The sequence below is a fragment of the Triticum urartu genome, chromosome 2 (assembly GCF_003073215.2).
Source record: "Triticum urartu cultivar G1812 chromosome 2, Tu2.1, whole genome shotgun sequence".
Lineage (NCBI taxonomy): Eukaryota > Viridiplantae > Streptophyta > Magnoliopsida > Poales > Poaceae > Triticum > Triticum urartu.
In genome coordinates, this window is record NC_053023.1 from 554,735,890 (window position 1) to 554,742,880 (window position 6,991).

The 6,991-nt window shown below is 48.8% G+C and overlaps 1 pseudogene; it reads right to left on the reverse strand.

Moving 5' to 3' along the window:
* Positions 1 to 3,788: 3,788 nt before the first annotated feature.
* LOC125537272 lies at positions 3,789 to 4,986 on the reverse strand (annotated as a pseudogene).
* Between the last annotated feature and the right edge of the window lie 2,005 nt (positions 4,987 to 6,991).

A 6,991-nucleotide genomic window follows, 5' to 3' on the forward strand; every position in this document is an offset into this window, starting at 1 on the left:
CCCACACAGTAGGTTGACCAGGTCAACGGTCAACGTTGACTGCTGACGTCATGCTGACGTCAGCATACACTGTTCTGGATAATGTTGTTAAAATAATTAAATAATCTAAAAATGATTTAAATCTTTTAAAATTAATATAAAATAAACCGTAGCTCGGATGGAAAAACTTTGTACATGAAAGTTGCTCAGAACGACGAGACGAATTTGAATACGCAGCCCGTTTATCCGCCACGCATCCCTAGCATAGCGAACACGCAACTTTCCCCCTCTGTTTCATCTGTCCGAAAACGCGAAACACCGGGGATACTTTCCCGGATGTTTTCCCCCCTTCACCGGTATCACCTCATACCGCGATAGGGCACCCCTAGCACCGATACTTGTCATGTCATGCATCGCTATGCATCTGTTTGCTTAAATATTTATTGTTTCTCCCCCCTCTTCTCTCGCTAGACACCGGGACCGACGCCGCTGCTACCCAGTACGACTACGGAGTTGACGATCCCTCTCTCTTGCCAGAGCAACCAGGCAAGCCCCCCCTTTGATCACCAGATATCGCCTACTCTTCTCTATACTGCTTGCATTAGAGTAGTGTAGCATGTTACTGCTTCCCGTTAATCCTATATGATGCATAGCCTGTCCTTGCTACTACTGTTGTTACCTTTACCTGCAATCCTAATGCTTAGTATAGGATGCTAGTATTTTCCATCAGTGGCCCTACATTCTTGTCCGTCTGCCATGCTATACTATCGGGCCGTGATCACTCGGGAGGTGATCACGGGTATATACATTATACTTTATACATGATACATGTGGTGATTAAAGACGGGTCGGCTCGTAGGAGTACCCGCGAGTGGATCTTTGTGGCGGAGCGACAGGGCAGGTTGAGACCGCCTAGGAGAGAGGTGGGCCTGGCCCTGTTCGCGTTCGTGGATACTTAACACGCTTAACGAGATCTTGGTATTTGATCTGAGTCTGGCTACTGGCCTATACGCACTAACCAACTACGGGAGACAGTTATGGGCACTCGACGTCGTGGTATCAGCCGAAGCCTTCGTGACGTCAGCGACTGAGCGGCGCGCGCTGGATTGGACTGGAACGCCACTAGGCTAGGTCTGCTTCCGGCCGCCCACGCAACGTGCAGGTGTGCTAAGGGCGATGGGCCCAGACCCCTGTGCTTAGGTTTAGACCGGCGTGCTGACCTCTCTGTTGGTGCCTAGGTGGGGCTGCGACGTGTTGATCTTCCTGAGGCCGGGCATGACCCAGGAAAGTGTGTCCGGCCAAATGGGATCGAGCGTGTTGGGGTATGTGGTGCATCCCTGCAGGGAAGTTAATCTATTCGAATAGCCGTGATCTTCGGTAACAGGACGACTTGGAGTTGTACCTTGACCTTATGACAACTAGAACTGGATACTTAATAAAACACACCCTTCCAAGTGCCAGATACAACCGGTGGTCGCTCTCTCACAGGGCGACGAGGGGAGGATCATCGGTTAGGATTATGCTATACGATGCTACTTGGAGGTCTTCAGTCTACTCTCTTCTACATGCTGCAAGACGGAGGCTGCCAGAAGCGTAGTCTTCGAAAGGACTAGCTATCCCCCTCTTATTCCGGCATTCTGCAGTTCAGTCTACATATGATAGCCTTATTCCAGTTGATACCAATGCATACATATGTAGTGTAGCTCCTTGCTTGCGAGTACTTTGGATGAGTACTCACGGTTGCCTTTCTCCCTCTTTTCCCGCTATCCCTTCTACCTGGTTGTCACAACCAGATGTTGGAGCCCAGGAGCCAGACGCCACCGTCGACGACGACTCCTACTACACCGGAGGTGCCTACTACTACGTGATGCCCGCTGACGACGACCAGGAGTAGTTAGGAGGATCCCAGGCAGGAGGCCTGCGCCTCTTTCGATCCGTATCCCAGTTTGTGCTAGCCTTCTTAAGGCAACCTTGTTTAACTTATGTCTGTACTCAGATATTGTTGCTTCCGCTGACTCGTCTATGATCGAGCTCTTGTATTCGAGCCCTCGAGGCCCCTGGCTTGTAATATGATGCTTGTATGACTTATTTTATTTGTAGAGTTGTGTTGTGATATCTTCCCGTGAGTCCCTGATCTTGATCGTACACGTTTGCGTGTATGATTAGTGTACGATTGAATCGGGGGCGTCACAACTAAGCAGGGTGGTGCGGCAACGAGTGGCATGTCTCCTTATGGAGGCAGCGGCCCGGCCTCGTGGAACGGGCGAGACAAGTCATCATCTGAGTCGGATTTAGATACATAGGATGTGGCTGTGGTGTGCTGGGAGGCAATGAACACGTTGGCGAGGCGAGCTCGCAGTTCCTGAGTGTCGAAGGGGGAAGAGTGTGTGTGTGCATGGGATCATGGGGTGGGGTGGTGGGGGTGGGAGGAGGAGCTGAGGTGCGTGGCGGTGAGGGGGGGAGGGGGACACCATTGGTGCCAACAGGGACGCCGTGGAGGATGAAAGGGGACGACACACATACAGCTGGAAAGGGCTCGGAGAGGATGACGGGGATCTGGCCGATCATGAGAGTGTGCGGATCGGCTGCCGTAGCGGACGATGAGCTGCCGGGCTCCATTCTATGGAGACAGAAGGCTGGATTAGGGACAAGGCAAAAGTATCTGGGAGGGGAGGGAAGAAGGGCCAGATCCTGCGGTACCTGCAGTCGCGACTACGGTGGTCGTTCCGCTAGCAGCGGGCGCAGTGGACGGGATCACGACAGACCTCGACACAATGGTCTAGGGCAAGACAGCGGAAGCAACGGTGTCTCCTTTTGGTGGATGGAGTTGGGAGGGAGTGAAGATGAGGAGGGAGGAGCCGTCGTCGAGATATATAGGGGGCGGGGCAGCGGCGCATTGTGGCTGTGTGGGGAGGAGAGCAGCACGTCTCGATATGTGCACGTCGCGGAGCGGTTGGACCGAGTATGTAGCGTATCCGTCGTCAGAGCGGTGAGACCATTTGCATGTGTCGGCGGTGGAGGCGACCGGGGGGGGGGTGTGAGGCGTGGTGATGGAGGGCTTAGGTAGGGTTTAGAGGCGATGATTATGGCTAGATGCTGGTCAGGGATAGGAGGGGGTGCGGCAGTGGTGTGGTAGTGCATGGCAGCGCGTGTGGCCGCGCGAGTTCGTTGGTTCCCAATGCGAGATGCTCGCCTGGTGCGGTCATCGGGGCGGCGTGTGGGGAGACAGGAGGCGGCGCGTTGGTGCCCGGATTAGACGCGGGTGGGTCAGGTGGGGTGTCCAATTTTGGCACAAATAGAGAGACCGATGGGGGGGGTATTGGTTCCTGCGCCCACCTCGCCCGCATGTGCGGCATCATGTGGCATGTATGGATCTTTTGTAGGATTTTGTTTGTCGGGGGACGCAACGCCTTCATCATTGTGCATGCCGCGAGCCCGCGATGCATGCAGAGCTGACCGGCCGTGCAGCGATGCCGTGGACGCGAGGGGCGGTCGTATCGGTGCATGGAGTGGCTGATGGTGATGAGTGTAAGGCCCAAGTATGGACTCAGGACGTGGGGGCAGCGAGGAGAAGGAGTAGGAAAAATAAGATTGGGGGAATCGGCTGCAGTGGGCAACGTCCATTTCTAGCTGGTCAAAAAGAAAAAAGATGAAACTCTTCAAAGTCAAGGGACCCCATTTTGAGAATTTCAAATTTGACTAGGCAGGAGGAGATGCCAGATTTAAAAATTAGGTCATGCACCTTAATTGCGTGAAAATCTTGTTGAACGGAGAAGCAATGGTTTAAGGCTGATTCAACTAGAAGTTCATTAGGTCTGACAGATATTTGCATGAAGGTAATCCAAAAAGGATGAGCGTGGTGAGTGTAATGCACATGAGGTGGAAGCTGGATAAAGCAACTAGCATTTAACATACGGTAAAAGAAACTAATACCGGGCCATTTTCGTCTCACCTTAGGCGAAGCCAGAGTTGATGGCGCTTGTGGCAGTGATGCAAAGACGACCGGCGATGAAGAGGAAGACGTGGAACCAAGCAACGAGGGCATGGCTTCAGCACGAAGAAGGCGTCGGGCACCACCCATGAGCATAGGCAAGGGGAAGCGGATCAGCATGCCCCTCTTGCGGTAGTCACCCATGGAGGCGATCAGTTTGGCTACGGCGAGCGAAGCAACGGTGAAGGAGAAGCAGGAGTCTCCGTTGTCAGTGGTGTTGAATTGGAGATAGGAGCCACCAAACAGGTGAGCAAGGACAAGGGCCATGGACGTGGCGTTGAGAGTGAATGGAAATTGGATGATTCGCGCGTACATTCGGTAGCCACGAGTTTGACTGCCAGGACGGGCGGTAATGTGGGAACGAAGCTGTGACCAAGCCATAGCTTCAAACTAAGACTCAGGTCATCAGGGATTTGGAGCAGCTGGGCAAGCGTCATGCATGTCGCGGCAGAGCGCGGTGAAGGCGGGAATGAGGGCAGATTTCTAGCGAAAGAGAAGGAATAGTTGCGGTAGCGGAGAGTGGTTTGAGCAAGGATGATCTCTTCAACACGTGCAGAAGCGACGTGGAAACGAAAGACCAGGGGAGAGCATTGTGCGGCGAAGAAGTGAGCAGCAGAGCCACCCAGGACGGTCTGGAGCAGCGCGGCGACAACTATGGTGTCGAGGTGGCGGTTGGAGTAGCCGAAGGTGATGTAGAGTGGTGAGGCGAGGTGGAGGGCCGGGGTGGTGATGTCGAGGTGGAGGTAGTAGGAGCAATCATCTTAAAACTCCAAGCCCATGGCATTGCCGCAGCCCAGGAAGCAGCGGAGCGCAACCTGTTCGGCCTTGACATAAGGTAGGTCGAAGAATGGCGAGGGTGGTGGAGCCACAGATGGTAGGAGCTCATCTAGGGGGTTGGTGGCAAGAGGTAGGTCAGTTGCAGGGGTGTCCGGAGGGTGTTTGGTGGTTGGGTCGTGGCCGGAGGCCGGCGGGGCAGCCGACAAGGAGGGCGGAGCGGGAGCGGGAGCGGGAGCCATCCTCGCGGTCTTGTCGTTAGATGAAATCTGATGATAATGATCTGTTACCATTGTTATCAAACTATCATACTACTATGCTACTAAACACTTTGTTGTAGATATTTAGTTCTCCAGGTGTGGTTGAATTAACAACTCAACTGCTAATACTTAGAAATATTATTTGGCTTGCCTTGTGTCGAATCAATAAATTCGGGTGAAATAGTACCCTAGAAAACTGTTGCGATCCCCTATACTTGTGGGTTATCAAGACCTTTTTTGGCACCGTTGCCGGGGAGCATAGCTCTATTAATTGAGTCACTTGGGAATTATATCTGTTAATCACTATGAAGAATCTGAAAGACACTAGAACCAAGATCGTACCTTCTAAGACGAGGGGAGGTAAGGAACCGCATGTAGCTCTGCACTTGATTCACCTTCTGTTCTGAGTAGACTTGCGACACCACCACCTGTTATTCAGTCTGATCTGTCGCATGTAATTTATGATGCTACTTCTGCTATGAATGATGCTAGTACTATGTTTAATGAAACTGTGCCACTAGATGAATTTCTTGATGCACAACTTACTAAAGCTAAAGAAATTGAAAATGCTGAAACTGATGAAAATTATGATTCACCTATTATGCCTAGCTCTCCTACTAGAGTTGAAGTACCCGAGGGTTATGTTATGGATGGGGAGATAGCTAGATAAATCCTTTGCTTGTAATGATAGAGATGATGTTAAGAAATTACCGAGTAAGCTAAAAGAAAAGTCTATGATGAAGAAAATGAAATATGATTCTAAGTTTGCTACTTCTCCTATTTTTGTTACTGATATGGATTATGAATTCTTTGTCGATCCTGAGTTAATTACTTTGGTTGAATCTGATCCTTTCCATGGTTATGAAAATGAAACTGTTGTGGCACATCTTACTAAATTAAATGATATAACCACCCTATTTGCTCATGAGGAAAAAAATCGCTACTAGTACATTCTTAAGTTGTTTCCTTTGTCATTAAAGGGTGATGCTAAAAAATGGTTTAATACTCTTACTCCTGGTTGTGTGTGTAGTCCCCATGATATGTTTTATTACTTCTCTGTCCTGCTCATAAGAAACAAGCTGCTTTATAGGAAATAACGCACATTGAAGAAGAGAATCTCCCTCAAGCTTGGGGGAGATTTCTTAGATTAATTAATGATTTGCCTAATCATCCTCTCAAGAAAAGTAAAATACTTGATATCTTTTATAATGGACTAGCCAATACTTCTAGGGACTACCTAGATAGTTCTTCTGGTTGTGTTTCTAGGGAACAAACTGCTGAACATGTTGAAGAACTATTGAATAATATATTGAGAAATGATAATTACTACACACTTCCTTAACCACCACCTAAACCAACTCCAAAGAAGAGAGCTATTATATTCCTCGGTCCAGAAGATATGCAAGAGGCAAATAAATCTATGAAAGAAAAAGGTATTATAGCTGAAGATGTTAAGAATTTACCACTTGTTGAAGAAATACATCGAGTCGATACCCCGACACGGGTACTAAAGGTAAATTATCTTATTACATTTGATGAAGGTGATAGTCCTTATAATAAATCTGCTAGTCAATGCCTGGATGAATTTGGCAATTACATTATTAAGCAAGGACACTTCAATATGTATGTTAGCAAGCAATTGAAACGTAATGTTTTCATGATTGATTGTCTGAGTGACTTGATATTTAGAATTGCTAATGATGTTAAATGTCTAGGTAAACATGCATCTATGGTTCAAATTCAACTAAAACATGTTGCTAAGTCACAAAATTATTTGCTTAATGAGGTGAATAATAAAATGAATGATCATGCTGTTAGAGTAATGACTAGAGGAGGTAGAATGACTCAGGAGCCACTATATCCTGAAGGGGAACAAGATTCTCATAGAATTCATACTAATGCACCTAGTCCATCTAAGAAGAAAAAGAAAAATGATAGGACTTTGCATGCTTCTAGTGAACCTGTGGTAGAAAGACCTTCTGAGAAT